This window comes from Drosophila yakuba, chromosome 2R (genome assembly GCF_016746365.2).
Source record: "Drosophila yakuba strain Tai18E2 chromosome 2R, Prin_Dyak_Tai18E2_2.1, whole genome shotgun sequence".
Lineage (NCBI taxonomy): Eukaryota > Metazoa > Arthropoda > Insecta > Diptera > Drosophilidae > Drosophila > Drosophila yakuba.
Window position 1 is genome coordinate 13,870,959 of NC_052528.2, and position 20,328 is coordinate 13,891,286.

At 41.0% G+C, this 20,328-nt stretch overlaps 1 protein-coding gene across 5 annotated transcripts in view; it reads left to right on the plus strand.

Moving 5' to 3' along the window:
- The window catches only part of LOC6530536, a 55,186-nt gene that overhangs the window by 5,604 nt on the left and 29,254 nt on the right, over positions 1-20,328 (plus strand). The gene's annotated exons all lie outside the window — the stretch shown is intronic.

The window sequence follows — 20,328 nt, forward strand, 5'->3', positions numbered from 1 at the left end:
TTATGTCGCACCTTAAAACAATTTTACGAGTCGTCAATTCGACGGCAGGGAAACTCCTTCAACTCCACACAGACTTTCAACTATTTGCAAAATGTTCTCGCAGCCTCTCTTTCGCACGCCGTGCTCCTATCTCTTTCTGGGGAAACATTTTACAACTATTTGCTGTGTGCCCTATTTAAACATTATTTTTTTTTGCTTCGCTTGTCTTGTTTTGCATGGATTCTTTTCTCGGCAGTTCTTTTTTCGAGCGCGCACTTCTGAATATCCTTTATGATATTCAATTTCAAATTCTAATGCTTTAAGCGATTAAGTACACGCTTTACGCCACTTAACTCCATGTCGCCCGCTTTAGACGGTGTCAGTTGGCCCGCTGCTACACCTCCGCTCCCCTCTTCACCCATCCAGTTGCTATCCAGATCCTATCCAGTTTCCTCCCCTTCCCTTCCCTCACCACCCATTCGATTCGCGGTATTTGCCAACTTCAGTTACTTTAGGCGCCGGCAACACTTGACGCTGTTTTTGTCCCTGCCCCTGCCTATTGTGCACTCAGAAAAAATCTTCAAAAAATCTAAAAACAAAATTATCGTTAAAGCATCATGAACAGTTCTTAAAAATGTAATAAACCCCATAAAATCCCCTTAAAGCTCATATGAAATCCCATATAGAATAGTTTCCCAAGCATACAGTTTATCTCTCAGTGTGCTCCTGCCTCCGATATTTTTTTTTTCAACCCCACCCGCCGTGTCGACATGACATCGACGCTCTTAAGTGCCAGTTCGAGTTGGCCCCGCCACTGGATTTGCCTCTTTTCTATTTTTGTGTGCCGTGCTCAAGGACTTTTTGCTGGATATTTCATGTGCGTGCAGCGGCTTAGGAGCAGATGTGCGTGTAGGTGGAGCTCTAGGTGGATGGTGTGTCCCAATCCCCGCAAGGAATGGATGCGAGGGACAGATTTCGACACGGCATGGCCGTTGCCAGCGATTGGGCCTGACTTAAAGCTGCTTAAATTACGTATACGCCCCGGCGGTCAGTCAGTCGACAGCCTGAGGATAATAGCCAAGCGATTTTCTTTTTTTTTTCTTCTAGAGTGCCATCTTTGTCCGCTTATTTTGCATTTTCTGCATATACTTGTGATACCCCTCGCCTAGCGACGGCATCTAGTCAATTATATTAATACCGCTTGGGGGAAAAAGTGGCCAGAAACTCACGTCATTTCGGCTTTGAGATTCTCCTCTGTCTTGCTTTTGTGTCCTCCTCCCTGAAACGCTCCTTCTTCACCGAATTGCTTTTGTGACCAGGCCATTCGTGCGTGCTCTAATTTGTTTGCAACTCTACGTGTGTGTTTCTTGTTGATTGCCACTCATGTCTGCCCATCTCAGCCCCAAGCTCCAAGACTCCTAGCCGCCCACAATTCTAGTCCCTTTTTTAATGCCCCTTTACAGGTGCAAATGATTCCATTTCGAAGCATTTCTCTTTTATATCTCGCGGCATCAGGCCTATTTTTTACATCGTTAGATGTCGGTCAGTCCTTCAGTAAATGTAGCAATTAATGTGGAAACTGCCGAGGAAGCAAAGAGAACATATAAGAGAATTTTTAAATGGAAAAATCAAGCCTTAGTCGGAATAAACTGCACTGAAACACATGAGAAAGTGTTTTAAAAATCTTACAAAAAATAAAATGAACTTCACTTCATAAGGTACACAAGGTACTGTTAACATTAGATAATATTAATTCACTTTATGTTTTATGTGTTGTTTGTAAGCCTTTCTTTTTAAGTGATTAATTCTTTCAAAGCATGTGAATCAGTGATATTAGGCATTGTGTTAAGTTTACCACTTCCTGCCTTATTGTGAACGACTCAAATCTTTATTTGGCAAACAACTCAAAGAAATTGAGGCAAAAGGAAAACAGTTGAACAAGCAAACCAATCGAACTGATAAAAGGGGCCGCATCCTCGCCATAAGCTGCACAGGAATCGTGCTAATCTCCACTTGAAAAACACTTGGCGAGGGGTTTGCGGAGCGTTCAATGCGAGGGAAATGGAAAAGCCATGAGAAATGAGCCGAAGGCAGCCTGTGAATGAGCTGTAAAAAGGCACAAGTATTGACAATGCCGCTGGTCTTCCATGCGATATCTTCCGCCCACTTTCTTCGCACGTGATTGTATGTGTGTGTAATGGGCTAATGGGCGTGGCAAAAGGGACATGACAGCAAATTGGCAAATGTCGTATTTTTTCAGCTCGCATTTTCTCGATGTGTGTTGGTGTGTTAGTGTGTTTGTGGGGATTTATTTCAATTGAAAGTGCCGCCATGAGCTGTCAACATCAATCCTTAGCCAGACTCTAGCAATAAGTCAGCTAACGAGCTTCAATGAGGCATGCCAAGTATTTCCGCTACACACACACGCACACAAACACACACACACACACAAATGCAGAGCGAGCGAGATGGAGACATCAAATATCTCGGCGTTGCTGCTGCATTTTTGTGTCCCAAAATGTGTTGGCATGAAATTTACATTAGAATTTCCTCTCCTTTCTGCAATTTCCCTGCACAAACATGAAAGCTAGAAAGGCATGCGAGCTCTAAGGACTTTTGGCATAATTTTCTGCAATTTTCGGAGCTGTAATTTCAACAACATTTCGTAGCTAAATTAAATTGCCTGCCATACGATTCTGTTAATGTCTGCATTTGATATTTGCATTTGGCATTTGTTGGTAAATTTAATGTTTGTTTTTACTGCCATACGTATGCGTGTACGTTTCAGTATACCACCACCCGCTCTCTCCTCAAATCAATTCCCTTTTGCTAATTGGCATCGGGTTTCGCCGGTTAAACCAACTCAATTAGTCCAAGTTTTTGGGACAAAGAAGTTTCAGACGCTTGCGGCTTTCCAGGGAAACCAAATCGTTTCACCCCTCGGCTAAAATCGTTTGAACACACAATGGCACTGGAAGAAACAGCAAAGGTTGTGGCCCAATTTGCGTACTTAGCCCAAAAGTTCTTAAATCTTAAACATAATATATGCCCATGAAATACCTTGTATGTATACCTTGATGTTTAGAAGGCCAAACTTAAAATAAATGAAATTATTTAGAGCTAGAAACTTCTTCCGGTGCATTCTGGGTTCTGTATCCTTGCGAAGCGTTTGACATTTGCAATTTTGCGTCACGCTTGGCAGACGGGCAAAAAGGTTTCTGTGGCTTTTGTGGCTGTCACTTGGCGACCGATTCGATGGCATTTGGACACACTGGACTTTGGCATTCATATTGAACGGCTTTCGGCTTTGATTGAACTCAAATGAAGCTTGATGCGGTTAATGGGGGGGAAATGCCATAGGAAGTGTGTGTATATCAATTATGTAAAGTGCGCTGCCAAAAAAATATTGGAATTAGGAGTGAATTGTTTATGCCCCCATAAGACGCCATAAATCTTAAATTTCTTAACATAATACTTCGTTTGAAATGCTCTACATACACACACACACACACACTCAACTCATTTGGTGTGTTTCAATTTTATGCCTCGCAGTGCTCACATAAATCAAAGGACGAACTCAATGATAATCACTTCTGCAACGGGGCTTTCAATTAAGAATTGTCGCCTGGCAACAATAACAGCAACAATGGCCAGGCGAAATTTAATTAAATATTCCTTAAACAGCAAACAGCAAGAGCAACAGCATGACGAGGGGTGAAGGAAGATATGCAGATTGAATTAAGTTTTATTCTTCACGCCCTTTTGCTGAGTTTGTTGTGGGGGGTAGAAGCGTAATGGTAATGTTTAGCACAAAATCGCAAACGTGTGCGTTACTCACACAAATACGCAAATACACACAAGCACACAAAAACTCGCACACCCACACACATCCAAGAAACGCACACATACGCAGACAGACCGACACTTTTGCGGGAGCCACGAAAAATTTAATTTTCACACATTACTTGTGCATACTTGGAAATGCCAGAGGCGAAAAACCGAAACCAAAAACCGAACAGAGAGCACCGACAAACCGAAACGAGCACCTACCCCAAAACCCCGTGGCCCCATCCCCAATAAACCTTCCTCCTGAACATACACAGTTACAATTTAACGTATGCGTGATATTGAAACAATGTGAAAATTGCGCATACGCACAGTTGTACCACCACTCGCACGCATTGTTCCCTGGGCAAGCAAACCAAGTACTTAGTCCCGTAACCCCACCGGTAAACGGCGCACCCCTACAGAAACAAAAAAAAAAATTTATTTGATAAGCAAGTCATTTGCATATGGCAAGTTGACATCTCTCGCTGCGGGGGAGATCCTGGGAGAAAGGATGCCAAGCTGTCAGGAGGGCGTGAAATTAGAAACTTTGCCTGAAATCAGCTTCGTGTCAAGTATGCTGCCTCATTTCGCAGTCATAATAAAGTAACTAGCAGGTACAGTCGGGAATGAAATTTAAAGTTTCGCTAGATTGTGACTTTAAAATGTATCATTTAATACCAGCAGTATGCTTGTGAGCATTCAAGAGAGAAATGATCCCACATGTAAATCAACTATAAACATCCACATAAAGAACAATTGAGCTTAAATTTAGTATCAACTCTTGGTTTTTAGTGCCCTATAAATTATTGGGAACTTGGCACAATGCTAGAACGCAACTATATGTTTTTTTGTTGCATTTATCAATATTTTATCGATTATGCCGTACATCTAAAATTCCATTACTCCACTTCTTTGCAGAACCCATTGAATACTAGCAGCAAACGCATTTTTTATGACCATAGAACAAAGCTTCCATAAACTGATATCCTCGAACAGCAATCCATGCGATTTTCCCCACCCAAAAATGAGTGAAAACCCATTCATATTTTTCCAAACAATTTCTCGAAAGATTCACTGTCAACACAGGGTCTAAAACCAACAAGGACGTACATCATCGGCCATTATATGGTGCCCAGTTAGCCAGGCCAAGCAGGCAGCTTAACCAGATATTCCCCGGTCTCTTACCCCTTTCCCCTTACCCCTTACCGCTTTCCTCTTACCATTTCCCCCTCCTCACCTGTTTGCTCCACTGGCAGTCCAGAATTTTTGGTAGAGGCGACAATATTTTTGCACAATTTCCATTTTATTATTGCACATAACCCAAAATGCCATTTATTTTTACAAGTGCTTGTTGAAGTTTTCTCCATTTCTCTACACTTGCCAGCAGTTATATATATGTATGTGTGCAGTGTGTGGGAAGGAGAAGGAGAACAAGTGGAGCGAGTGAGACGGCGAAAGGGCAAAAGGGTAACAACAACAATTGCGATGCCAAACACAGAAATTTATGGTCATTTGGGGAATTTTACGCTTTTTCAGCTTTGGAGCGCCGCATTAAATGCTTACATGTTGATTTAACATCCTGAAGCATGCACAGTTCACAGTTCCCAGTTCCCAGGGTCTTGGAATATCCCCCTCAACGTTTTCCGCCCTTTCCGCCTTTTCCGCTTTTCCGGGCAACTTAAAATGCTACTTTGCATGCACTCTCGTCCTGGCCTCATTTCCCCATACTCCTCCATATACTTCGGCCTTCCGATTCCTTCTGTTTTGTTTTAGCGCGCTCAGACTTCGTTTTCTGCGCTGCAAATCTTTGTTTATTTGCAGCTAAAATGCAAGGATTTATTGTAATTTTATACACAGCAGCAGCACGGCCCTCTAGCCTCCAGCTCAACAAATTGTTGGAAATTATGGCTCAAAAGCCAAGCGCTTTCATAAACATATGGTGGCTACGGCCAGATTTGCTTAAAGTTTGCCCGTAAAGTAAGCAACTTATTCTGAACAAAGAAAGCAGAGAGATGGCTTAAAGTTTACCGGCTCACTTTGTTTGTAAGTGCTGAAAATGAAGTGGTTGGGCAGACCTTTGGGTTTTTAATTAAAAACTGAACCGATGTTCAATTTATGAAAAAGTATTATTATGGTCTTCAAAAAAAGATGTCTCATTAAACGTGTGATAGACTGTAGCATTTCATTTCTAGTCCTGTTGAACCTGAAATAAAGCATTGCCTAATTGAGCATAGTCAGATCAGTTGAGCACTTTCGATATAGTTTTCTGGGAAAAACACTCTTAGCCAAAGGCTCCACTAAGTCCTTTGTTCTGTTGTACGCTTGTTTTTCAGACCCGGCAATCCATCTTCATTCGAGGGCCACAAATCAAAGTTCTCACAGAAATGGTTTACACACTGTATGGCTAACACAGAGCGCGTGGGGGAAAAAATGTTGGCATTGAGTGGGGAAAATCGGAGTACAGGGAGGCAGCGGTGATTTCAAGAGGAAATTGCGCTTTTACCACTCGCACTTTTACTTGGCTGCGTATTTGAATGTTGATTTTTTGAAAGGCATTTTTGCTCTCAAAAGAGGTATTTAAAACCTATTTGGAATTGAAATAATAAACATAAACTGCGAGATCAGATAGGAAAATAAATATATTTTTAGATATGTCTTATTTCAGATTGTATTTGGTCATTTTTCTGAGTGCACCCGCTGCAAATGCCAAAGTGAGCGTGCATTGAGAACCGCATCTCTTCTGTTTGTGGACCAAAGTTTGTTGTGTGCTTAGTTGCGCGTACTGCAGCCATTTTTTGTGGCTAAAAAGCGAACACACCCTGGAGAGAGAGAGAAAGCGAGACAAATACGGATGGAAAACTGTATTGGTTAGAGTTGTGGGAGGGAAATGGGGAAAATGGGGTTATACAAAAGCAGGCGGGCCCATATGCATTTCGAGCAATTCGAGTGCCCAACGGCGGTCAAAGTAAAAAGCATCAGGCTTTTGCCTTGCTTTTGTGTTTCGTTTTGAATATTCACATGGGTGTGTGCGAGTTTGTGATATGTCAAAGTAAAAGTTTTGCCTCGCTCCTTCGGGCGCTAGACTGTAATCTCTGTCCGCTGTTTGCCATTTTCCATTTTCACGGCGCTCGCGTCCGCTTTTCGGTGGCTCCAAGCCATATTGTTAGCCAGCCCAGAAAGTCAGCAACACCCACTGCCCACCAACCACCTACCACCACCCACCTCCACATGAATACATAAATATTTGCATACATTACTCGTATATTTGTCCCAAAAGTGCGCTGCTTTTTTGGTTAGCAAAAAAATTAAAAGCGCGAAAGGGGATCAGCAGTCGGGGTTGTCGGACAGTCTCTTATATTTTTGATGAGTCCCGCGGGCATCTGTAAGTTCATGCGATATGGACATATGCTTTGTTTTTCCTCCTCACTTTTTAGATTCCGTTTTTATACCCGTTACTCGTAGAGTAAAAGGGTATACTAGATTCGTTGAAAAGTATGTAACAGGCAGAAGGAAGCGTTTCCGACCATATAAAGTATATATATTCTTGATCAGGATCAATAGCCGAGTCGATTTGGCCATGTCCGTCTGTCCGTCCGTCTGTCCGTCTGTCCGTCTGTCTGTCCGTATGAACGTCGAGATCTCAGGAACTACAAAAGCTAGAAAGTTGAGACTAAGCACACAGACTCCAGAGACATAGACGCAGCGCAAGTTTGTCGATTCATGTTGCCACGCCCCCTCTAACGCCCACAAACCGCCCAAAACTGCGACGCCCACACTTTTGAAAAATGTTTTGATATTTTTTCATTTTTGTATTGGTATGGTAAATTTCTATCGATTTGCAAAAAAACTTTTTGCCACGCCCACTCTAACGCCCACAAACCGCCCAAAGCTGCCAAGCCCACACTTTTGAAAAATGTTTTGATATTTTTTCATTTTTGTATTAGTCTTGTAAATTTCTATCTTTTCGCCAAAAAACTTTTTGCCACGCCCACTCTAACGCCCACAAACCGCCAAAAACTGTCCTTCGCACTTACACTAGCTGAGTAACGGGTATCAGATAGTCGGGGAACTCGACTATAGCGTTCTCTCTTGTTTTCACATCGTTTTGGCTTTAATCGACAAGCTCTTTAAGTTGAAATACACATTTAAAATGATACTTATCTAAAATATTCTTTATAGCAAATTAACCTAAACCTCCACCTGCTGAAGTGAAGCTTTAAAATATCTAGATAATTTGCTAAATTGTGTGGCTGCCACAGGCAGCCAACACAAATAAAAACAACAAAAATCCATGCCCGAACGAAACGAACTTCTAGTATTTTAGCAGCACCCGTTTATGGGAAAACTTTAAGCAATTTATGACGTTTATTAAAAACCTTTAAAGCGCCTGCCAAGACCCAAGACCCGAAGCTGTTGAAGACACGTTTTAGTTGAACATTTTTGTTACAGTGAAATGTGAAACTTTAATGGCAAACGCATGTAGACGGACAAAAGTTTTTCGGGGCCAGGCGAACTTGAAGTAATTTGCACAGTAATTGGGCATTAACCTGGCACAGAAGTACGTTGAATAAATGGACGTAGTTTGAGGCACGTCCTGCAGCTCGGTTCATTTAAGTGCCGTACACTCGCATTGCTCATACGCCATGTGAGACGGTCTGCGGTCAGTTTGATGGATGTGTCCTGGCCCTGTGGGGCTTTGCAGGTTCCACAGTCTGGCCTTTTATTCAAAACTTGGTTATCCATTTTCAGTTCGGTTTCGATTCCACTGCCGGCGGCAGCTTGTGCACCATTCTGGGGCCTTTATTTGATATTAAATATTAACAAAATGGCCTCAATGTACAGCACAATGTGAAGCAGGGGCGCGATGAAAGGGATAAAGATTGTAGTTTGCATACAACCTGTGTTTTGCACAGATCCTGCTAGCCATGGTAGTAAGGCATTGATTTCTGTATAAGGACATTTTCAATTATCCTGTTCATTTTTGCTAGCTACGCCCCTGCCTCCATTTACGTGTGTCTGTAAACTTTGCGCTTTATCCTTAAACACATACCCACGTTGCTACGTGTGTTTCGTTTATAAATTTATATAGATGTTGGCTGCTGTTTGCTCGGCAAATTTTGCTATCCATTTTTACCCCCCTTCTCTTCAGTTGCCACCATCACTTTAAGCCCCGTTGATGTTGTTTATTTGCCCAACTGACGCATTGCTGTTGTTGGCCGAGTTGGTGTTGCAGTTGCAGCACGCGATGTTGTGAATCTTCTGGCGGCTACTTTGCATGTGTGGCAGCAATTTTCGCGCACCTGTAAGGGGATTCAACCACCTTGTTTGGCAGCCAGTTGTTCAACTTGATTTTGCTTGTGAGTGACAAGGTGGCGAATACACATATTTAAATATATAAACTTCGTAATAATTTATAAGCTGCTTTAAGCGTTTTTATAGTTAAACGTAATTTCATAAAGTGTAAAGAAAAATATTTATTTTTTATGAATCTAAAATCCAAGATGAAGTATATATCGGCTTAGTCCGCTTGCCAGTCATTTTTTCAGAACTCGCCTTCGTTATGTGCATTATTTTGGTAATCACTGGCGCAACCCATTGTTCTTGCCAACTCTGTCATTCGGAAACCCCCTTGAAAACCCATACCCATTATATTTAGTCGGCTGTATTAAGCAGCTGTCGGCAGCTGTTGGCCCAGCACTGATAATCACATTTCGCGAAAGCTTTTTGTTTCGGCCCCAACTCGCTGGCTAGCCATCTCGTTCTGGCCCACAAGCGGGCGCTTCTTCCTCCCACACATGGAAATTAAGTTAATGTTTGCTTATGAATAAGCAAATAAGCGTCTGCAGTTGGATGGTTTTCCAGGAGCAGGGGCCACGGGGGAGCAGAGGAGAGCAGCCTGTCCGTGATGGACTCGCTGACGTTTACATTTTTGAAATGGCCAACACGTGTTCCTCCCAGCCACTTTGCAGATTCCACCCACCGAGCACAGCCCATCTACCTACCACCCATCACCACCCTTTTCCGAGTCCTTCAAGCCCTCCTCGCTCATTTCAATTTGCTTGCATTTCAATGCAAAACTTTTTCCATTTTGGCCCAGGCTTTCGCTTCTGCGAGTTCTCGCTCACGTTTCATACGATTGTGTGCAAAATACTTTGTGTTTTGCTTTCTCCTTTCCCTTGCGAGTGTATTAGTGTGTGTGTGCGTGCGTATGTGTGTGTGAGCGTGTGTATCTGTATGCCGGCATAATTAGCATTCTCCATGCATTAATATTAATTAGTTAGCTATGCTGTGGCGCCTGGATCCGCATAAGTACCGACTCCGTGGATGGTCAAACAATCCTCGAAATGCATATATGTACACTCATACTATATATATGTTAATAAATATGGAGCTCTATACTGCGAAGTGCACAACGAAAGAACAGTCTGGGATTATTTATAATCGATGAAAAAATACAAGCTTGTGGCGTGATAAAAAATTACAGAGTATCGGATTAATTCCGGACTCGTTTAATAATCTCCTTATTTAAAGAATTTTCAATATAATTCAAAAAACGTTCGTTGACTTAACTTCATATTATTGATGTGCATTTATTAAAATGCAAAATTGGGATTAGTCTTGCAAGGATTAATACGACTTAATTTAATCACCCCGGCAAAGGATTAATCAAGTTTCAACAATGGATATAATTTTTAAAATAAAACCCAAAGATGTATATTCGCTTAATCCATTTGAAAGCCCTTAAAATATTTATCATTCTACTTACGGCTTTGCTCTATAAGCTTGCAAAAAAATGACATTCCATTTTACGAACAGCCTCTATAGATATTGCATGCTATTCATGTGCTCAAATCCTGACCAAAACCGGGCAAATTTAGTGCCCATGTGCAAATCCTGTAGTCTGCAGATACCGAACTGCAGTCGGCAAAGTACAAAAGGTCATTAGGCTCCCCTTTTCGGGCCGCAAATTCGGGCAAGGCGAGACTTAGACTGGCCAGAAGACAAAACTTAAAGCAACCAAAGCCGCTTAGGCGTGTCGTCCATAGCTTCCGGTGGCAGTAAAAATTCCAAAGTTGTTCCGTGTGCTCTAAAATCCTGTTGATGGCCGGGGCACAATGGCAAACAAATAGAAATGTGAATGTAAATTTTATGGCTTTGCAAATAAAATCATTTGCTGCGACAATTTTCACAAATGAGAGGAAGGGACAGCATTTAAATAAATAACAAGAAAAAATATAAATAATAATGGCAAAGTGGCAAGCAAACAGAAAGGACCGCCGGACGGAAAGGACTGAACAGGACAGAACAAAACTGAACAGAACAGAACAGTTGGGCAAACAGGACACACAAATAAATGGACAAACAAACCGAACCAACAAGGTGCCATGCCAAATGGTCTCCGGCTCACGCTGCGTATGAGTGATATGCCTTGGGGGCGTAAAGCTTCGGGCTTCGGACTGATTTTTGGATTCGGTTCCAGGATCCAGGATCCAGAGTTGGGCATGCTTTTAATTTATGCCATTGTTGGCTGAATTGAATCCAGGCCAATCAAGTGCAATTTATATAGACATTTGCCAATGAAACGGCTTCACAGTTACAGTTTGCTGTTGTCAATTCATTATTTACATGCATATTTAATGGGAATGTTGGCCATACGAGGGTAGTTTGAAAGAGTTCAAGTCATTGGTAACATCCTTTGAGCAACTAACCTGCACTCATTTTGTAAACTTTTTCAACCTGAATTTCATTATGAAAATGCTGCTTAATTGCTTTCTGTTCACATGCCAATTTGACCTGTTATTAAGTGGATACCAAAGGATACCTCTCCGGAGGACTAAGAATAGCAATCTTTTCTCCGTTGCCCAATATCTTCGTCCTGGATCGTCCCTCTATCTGTCTGTCTGTCTTTTAATGCATTCCGACGTGAAGTTGCCAAACAAATATGCAAATTCTGGCAAACATCTGCAGTGCCTTTTGAATGCTTCTGTTTCTGCTGCTCCGTAGTAGCTACCGTCGATGAACATTCAATGGCATTGGCAATGGCATGGCATATTGTACTGACACACAGGCCAATGGCAACTTAGTTCATTGCTAGTTGCATTGCTAGAAATTACATAAAAACATATTTTTTTGGGAAGCGGCATGGGGAAGTAGAATACAGAAACTCGTGTTATGTGTTTCATTTGCTTGTATTCTCAGAGTAGGGATTAAACATGTTTCAATCGTTAACTTTAATTTTTTCCCGTGTAGCGGCAACACATGAGAAGCCAAAAATCGAAGCAGCAAAGCAACAATATCTAATCAAGTTGCCATGTCTGAATGGTCAGCGTGGCAGGAAGACAGCTCGTTGTGTTTGCATTGACATTTGGTCCTCGTAGGCCATTGGCACGTTGCCTTTGCATTCGAATTAACAGTTATTTCTGGCACTGTTCCACCTCACCTCACCCTCTTTCTATACCTCCATACAGCCACCTGAATAGCTGGATGGCAGACAAAAAAGCAGGTGAGCCAGGAGGTGATGCCTACTTTGCTGCTGCTGCTTTGGCCCGAGCTAATCTCAGCAACATAGCAATTTGGCCAGGAATGTACAGTGCTGATTGCAATGGCCAAGGATTTGGAGGAAAAGTATTGCAGAAAGGATTGCGCCTTATGCAGCCATTAAATCGAAATTCCGGCGCAAATATCGATTCTGTTACCACAAAAACAATATTGAATATTCGCATAAAACATTGCAAATTCTCTCTTGAAATATTGCAGCAATCTCTAGCTGGAGAAATTGTAGAAATTCATTTTGGTTATGGATACCAGCTACACAAAAAAACAATTTTGATAAAGTATTAAGAACAAACTACACAGAAAACACAATTTTGTTAAAGTCTTAAAATGCTTCATAAATAATGAGAAAAGATTCCAGCGCAGGCAGAAGAGTATGCAGCTTTTCTATGAAAAAAAGGTGAAGTGAATTTATTTTTGAAAGTCTCTTTCACAGACCTAAGAATAATACTCTACGAGATCAGAGATAAGCTTGGGATAACACACATATCAAGTACTAAAATCAAATACAGGCACTGGGGAGTATAGGAGAAATTATTTCAACAAAATTTTAATTAACAAACCAATTAGTTTTGTGTTTTTGTCCAAAAAAAAAGGTATAGGAGAGCAGATAGGCGAACTCAACTCGTTGCCAAAGTTATAAAAACAAGGCAGCAAAGGAAAACAATGGCAAACAAACAGCATTGACCCAAATCAACTTGAAAAGGAAGCATGTAAAAAGCAAATACGTAACGAAGGCGTAGATACAGATTCAGATACGGATCCAGATACGTACTCGTATATGAACAGAAGATGGGGCTATTCGAGGGTTTGGGAGAAGTTCAAGCTTAACCGCAGGCCACAAGCTTTGGATCCGTTTTCCACATTGCAGGAGTCTATATGGCAATTTAGATAAACTTGTTCTTGCCGTTTTTGTTGTCCATGTTGCTGTTCTTCCTATTATTGTTGTTGTAGTTTTTGTCGTTGTTGTTATGCTGGCATTGACCAGGCCAAGAGCACCAGATGCTCACCGCAAACAGGCAAAAGTCAAGCCCCAAATGCAGGTCCTTGCGAGTTCATAAAACGACAATCTACTCGCATGGCAAAATAAAAGAAAAAAAGCTGGGCAAATTTGAGCTGTAATCGACAGAGGCGATGGAAAGGAAGACTTGGCTATAGGTGGGGCCAAAGGGATCCGAATTGCAGGTTAGACCACAGGACTTTGATTAGACCTTTGACCTGTGCTCGGGTTTTTCCCGCTTCTGGCAAAAATTGAAAGTGGAAAGGTTACCTCGTTGATTTTTCTCAGCAAACCGAAACCAAAAGGGAAAATGATTTCGGTCTTGGAACAAAATCGATTTCGTGTTGCCTCTGATGCTGCCGAATCAAATTTAAATTGAAATGGGCGCTAAGGAAATACAGCTTGAATCCACACCGATTTTTAAATCTAGTATAGTTCTTGTTATTGATAATTGGTATAGTTCTTGTTATTGATTAAAAATTTATTCTCCATCTGTTGCAGGTAACTATATACATATATCGGGGAATTTAATCAAGGTCGTCGAAGTAAAGTGATGAAAAGCTGGTGAAAATGATCCATTACCAGCTAATGAGACTTCCATCCTACGTGTAGCGCCGTTCACATCATCAGGGCCTGAAAACAGCGTCCTTTTTCTTATTTACCCGGCCAGCTCTGAGCACCGCAGATTGCACGTGAAATTCGCAAATTATGCAATTAACCCATTTCCAGCGAGATGGCCACATAAAAGGTAACTGCAAGGCGGTTCCAAGGCAAATGAAGTGTGCTCGTGTGTGTGTGTGGGAAATGGTATTGTGCGCCCTTTTAACTTTAAATAGCTGCAGGCAGGCAAATCTTTTTCATAAATTTGCGCGGCAACTTTTTGGCCAAGGCCCAGGAAAAATCCACCGCAGAAACAATGGAGGTAAAAAGGAAAATGAGACTGAAACTGAGGCTGAGGAGCGGCAATCTCAGTTAAATTCAAACTGACGCTGCAATTAAGCATAATGTCCTTGCAGGGATAACGTTAAGTGGCGCGTGAAATTACATTAATCATTGAAGGGATTTTTACATGCAACGACGAAGGAGCCAACCGCAAAGGCTGTTGCACCTGAAGGTCCTTTTTTCGCCCACGCTCCTTGCTTTTCGCTTTTCATTTTTTCGCCATTTCTGTTTGAGCGGGCGAATTGGGTGGCTGTGAGTTCTGGTCAAACAGCAGCTTATTTTGTGGGCATTTCTCCGACCGGGTTTTTTCGTGTTTGTTTTTGGCAACCAGCGAAGGGGGGGAATGAGTTGACTGCGGAAAAAAGGTAATTTTTAAGGACTACAAAGGGTGGAGGTGGTGTGCAAGAGCGACCAAGGCGAGTGTGTTCGAAACGTTACTTAAACTAATGAAATTACCTATTTTTCTTAGCAACTTGGCAGAGGAAAAGAAGATGTATAGCACAGTCGATTTTTCGACCCATTTGATTTCTGTTAAACAAACGTTGATACAGTACATGAAATATTCCTTTGAGGCCTTCTAATTAAATGCAACTCCTTTTTTTGTGCCAAACAATGTAGGCTTTTTACATTTTCACTAAAACAATACATAACATAGCAGAGAATATTGTAAAATTGGAATTACATATGAAAAAATAATCATCAATTAAAAAACCTATATATACAAAGAACTTAAAGCCTAGGATATCGTTTATAACTGCATTAAATTCATGCAGTTAGGAAATTTTTGCATTTGCTTGAAATGTTTGCCTTGCGTACACAGAGTTATTGATGTTTGCAATTTAGACTTGGTGCATTCACATGCAACACATTGCCACAGTTGAGATTCCATTTGTAAACATTTTGGGAATCATTCATTCTTCAATTTCCCAAATTGGCCCTCAAATGTAGGCAGTACATAGGACATACCTCCTTTTCCCACAGACGTATTGCACACACCACTCGCGCAACATAATCAAATTTTGCAGGCAAGCAACAATTTCATTTTGGAGCCACCCCGCCCTATGACCCTAAATTTTATCCAGCTGGCCTTACTTCATATTTTTTGCGAGCCTTTTCAGGCCACGAGTCCTGGAAATAGAAAACAAGGGCGAAGGCGGAACAAGGACCAAAAGGGGGATGGTTCGGTTGGGCACGAAGTCCTTGAACTATGCAAATTTCGGAACGAAACTGGGGAAAATTGGTGGGGCGCCGAGCACAACGCATGATGCAAACTTTAATTGCCGCGAATTCTGCTGCGGAAATGGATTTTTTGGCGGCTGTAACTTGATAATTGATTGCTCAAAGTAAGCAAAGACCAAAAAAAAAAAGAGAGAAAAGGGGGGCACCTCAAAAGGAAGGGCCTTTTTGATCAAAGCAACTCGTTCTGCCCGTCAAGCAGAATTCCATTTTGCACTTCGCCCCAAAGGAAAAGCAAACACATTTCAATTAGCGCTTCCCGTTCCCCAACGAAAATGCAACCCCAAAACAAATGCACAGGGGTTATTTCATGTTGGCCCTGGGATTTGCTGGCATTTGCAGATTTAAAGCTGCGGAGGGCAACATTTTTGAGAGCTTCAAAGCGGATTAAATCGGTTATGACAAATAACTCCATAAAAAATACATTTTATGTACCAACAAAGCTATGCCATCGAAGCTATTACTGCATTCTCTGGCAGTCAGCATGTAAAATTTTGTAAATTGAACGTAAATCAGAATGCAGGTGCCCGAAATTGTTTTAGCTTCTAAATTGGATTTCAGCAATCGGATCAGGAAATATATTTAAACAGTTAGTACGGGAATTAGTCAAGGAACTAAAAACCCTAAATGTTAGATTTGACTAAAATCACTTTATTGGGAAATAGTTTAAGGTAATAAACAACTTCACTGTACACTCCACTCATGTCATTTGAATTTGTTCAAGCTTTGCAAATAAGTAAGTTTCAATAGCTATATTTACAGCATTTGTACATTTTGAGCTTCTGCTGCGAAATGAAGTGCGAATGCAGTAAACAGTCTTCAAATTCATCCAAAACCCTAAAGGGGCTTTTAACGGCAGTCTGGGCGTTCTTTTTTCCATTTCTGGGCTCCTGGAAATCCTGTGGCACATATGTACTTAAGCCCATGTATGAACTACTGACTTTGGCTTAGGAAAAAAAAACATTTGCGGTTCTCCGGTTGATGATGACGTTGATGGCATTGCTGTTGTTGTTGACAAAGCACAAAGTGCAGCGTGCTTTAGAAAGGACCACCTGGTCCAAACACATAAAAAGGCATGGAACAGGTAGAGAGTTTTTATTATGTCACACAAGTGCTTCCTATGACACACAACTTCCTGGTTAAGGTGCAGCACAAACACACAGAAACACAGAAGGGAGTGCCGTAACAGCAAAGCTGAAACAAGGACAGCTCCTTGTTTGTTTGGCTGCGTGATAGTGCACTGAGAAAAAAAGGGCTCAGAATTAACATCAACATTAATAAGTATTTCCTATGATAAATGGAAAAATGATAGATATACATACTTAATAAGCAGACAGAAATCCATAATTGTTTTTTTATTTCTGTCAAACCAACGCATTTCCGCATTTTTGAGTTGGTAATGTTTGTCGGTTTAGAATCGGTGTACCCATTGTGTCTTGGTATTTGTTAGGTGTACTAACTTGCATGAGCAACTGCCAAGAAGACGAGAAGAGTCCATTATGAGTTCTACGCCTTCTGGCAGCAAAGTTCTTGGCTCCCCCTGTGGCCTTGGTGAACTAGTAGCTGATATGCATTTTTCGGCTGATTCCGATGGAAAGTTGTGCGAAAACTTAAATTTTCTTGCCAGCCAGTTATCAATTGCCAGCACACGAACTCTCGAGACGGAGTCGAGTCGTTCCGCATGGCGTATACTTAATGCCCGACTCGAGCGACTACAAGAAGCTTTTCCACACTCACTTAACCCTTTCCACTCTCCACCGCTTTCCCTCCAATCAGCGACCACATGAAATTCGAAACATTCCCAACTGCTACTTACATAATTGCGAAATCCCCGAGATCCCTTCGTCCTGCTGCCGCAACCTAAACTGTTGCCAAATTTCCACCGAACTTCATCAAAATTCCAATTAGCGCTTACACTCAATTACAAGGCGCAAGGAAACTGCCACGCCCACTTGACAGGGGCGGGCAGCGAAAGCAAATACAAAACACAAATACAAAACACCGAGCACTGAACACAGAAGCTCAGAAGCGCAGAACCACAGAACACAAAAGGCGAGTACATTAAAAACTTTGCCACGAAAATTGCCAAAGATTTTCGAGTGGAAAGAGTTTTGCCAAATAGAAATAGGAAATGGAAAGTTTCGGAAAGTCGGAGAGCGCGGAAAAGCAAATGGGAAAACCCTTTTGTTGCGCCTAGTTAAAGTCCTTTGGCAACATTTTAAAGTCAAGCCAAACACAGCAAATGTCGTTAGTTGAGGGGGAAGTGGGGAGTGGATGCCGAATAATATTGACGGCGCGCAAAAGGATGTGGCAAAGGGCTTTCGAGGAGAAAAGCCAAAGCTGCCGCAGGATATTGAAATTCATGTGTAATTATGAACACAAGCCCAGACTCTCGCACAAGGACCCTTCCGCATCCTTTTGTAATTGTGGAGCCTGCCGCACAATCCTGGCCCTGAAACAATTCTAGCAGCAAATGTGACTTACACACAACGCGCCCACAAAAGCCTGTGCACACCACATCACACCACACCACACACCCATATAGATTCATCAGCCAATGGGGAAATTAAGCGAAATGGAAGCGCAGGCTGTAAGACAGCCCCCCAATCTCCTCAAGTGATTTCATCAACGTAATACGATAAATTTCATAATGAAACGATGGGTAATTGCCCCATGCCCGTGGCATCGCCACATATATATATATATATAGTTCGGTTGCGTGGGTGTGTGTACATATCATTTTGCATCTTTACAAGGCATTTTGGGCCATCGAGGGTTGATTTTGGAAAGTTAAATTGGCTTTGGAGTTTGATTAAAGAAAAACATTAGGAAAATTATGTATTTTTGTAATGTGTGTAAGCAAATATGCGAAATTGTTGAGGGCTTATGCACAGAAACTACAAATCCGCATTGTAAAACGAGGTATTTGTATATGTAAATATAATCTTTTAATTGGCTGAAAAGTTGTAAAATTCAGCTATACAATGCTTAATTTACGAGGCAAATATAAATAACTTAATTGAAGATGTCTGTGCAGTTACCACCTAAAAAATAAAACTTAATAAAAACTTCGAACACATCTGTTTTCAACTACTCGTATTTAAAAAATTAATAACGATCTGCAAATATTGAGATTTATTGTATGTTACTTCATTTACTTTACATTACACACAATTCAATTGTTCATTCAACCAAATTTTTACCCCCCCTTTTTTTTAATTCGTTTTATTGGAAAAAAAATATTCAAATAAACCGATCAAAAATATATGAAACACCTTAAGCACATTGCACACATTTGCATACACGATATGCGAAATGTATTTATAATATTTTTAAAACTTTCCAGGTGAAAAAATGCCCGACGGCTTTTTACGAAACAAAACGCATTTTGTTTTTATTTTGCTTTTCGGGGTGTTACATTTTTTATGCGTACGCATCAAAATTGTTTTCATTCCATTTGCAATAAAAATATTTCGTTGTCCCCATTTTGTTTGTGCCTCAGTAATTGTTTTATGTCAGCTGGGATGGAGAGCGCCAAATTCAAATGCAATAAATTTTTATTAATTTCTTTGTGTTTCGTGTGTGTTTGCGTGTGTGTGCGGTGGGTTTGTGTGCGCTGTGATTTTAAGCAATTTGTTAAAGCAAATATTGAAATAAATTTGTATCCGTGTCAGCTTTGTGCAGCGCTCTCAATGTTTATTTGCTCTTGCGATTATGCAGCCTTTGATTTGATTTATTTATATGCACGAATAGCTTTGATTTATGGAAATTTCCGTCACTTATATTTTCCCTCCCGCCGTGGGTTATTCGGAAAATAATGTTGTTAGTTTTCTCACTGGCTGCTCTCACTCAATTCTCATGCAGATTATATATCAGTTCTGCATCGAAATTGTACGATCTAATATCATATTAACCATGTAGCTTTGGTTTGTGGATCTTCGCGAGCTAAAAAAGCCTTACAAAAACACTCACAACTTTGCCATACAGTAATTTCCTGTCAAACTTTCAGCATTGTAATTGAGTGTAAAAGCAAAACTTTGCCTACTGCCGGGAAAAATGCGGGAAAACCGTCCTGTCTTGGCTCTTGTATCTTAACTATGTTGCCAAAGCCAAAAGCCGCAATTGAGGAAGCTACTCAAAAAAAAAATGAACAAAAATAGGGGAAAAACTTCCATAAACTGTAGCCAACACCACAATAGTTGGAAAAGCGGTTGGGGGAGGACACATATGCTGCGGCTTGAACTTATGAAGCTTTTGTTTTCTTGTTTACTTGCAACGAGCTCTGGGCAAAAACAGAAAAAAAAATATTATACCAAATTATGGTTAGAGTTTTAACTTGTTTATTACGCGAAGGAAGATCGCCATCTCCACCCAACAGCAGCAGCGTTTCCCTTCACCGCTACTTGAAACAAGTTTTTTAATTTAATTTTCATGAAATTTCATGAATATTTCTTTCGCACGTATTAGCAATCTTTTATTAGTCTCAAAAGTTTTCTTTCGGCAGCCAAGTCTGAGTTAAGCTCTTCAGTCAACACATCTGCGGCGAGTCTGTGGAAAATTTGCAATTAAAATGCAGGGAAAAGTAGAAACTCGAAGTTGAAAGAGGTCGGCAGATGGGGCAGAATGCTCGAAGTCCTTAATTGCCGGTTTGGTCTTTGGTTTACATATATGAATATGAAATATTTATTGAGTAATTAATGACTTGCAATTTGTAAATTTGATGGAATGATAGATGGAGAAGACACACTTTTTAGTCGCTGCTATTACGGAAGTAATAATATTGAGCATTG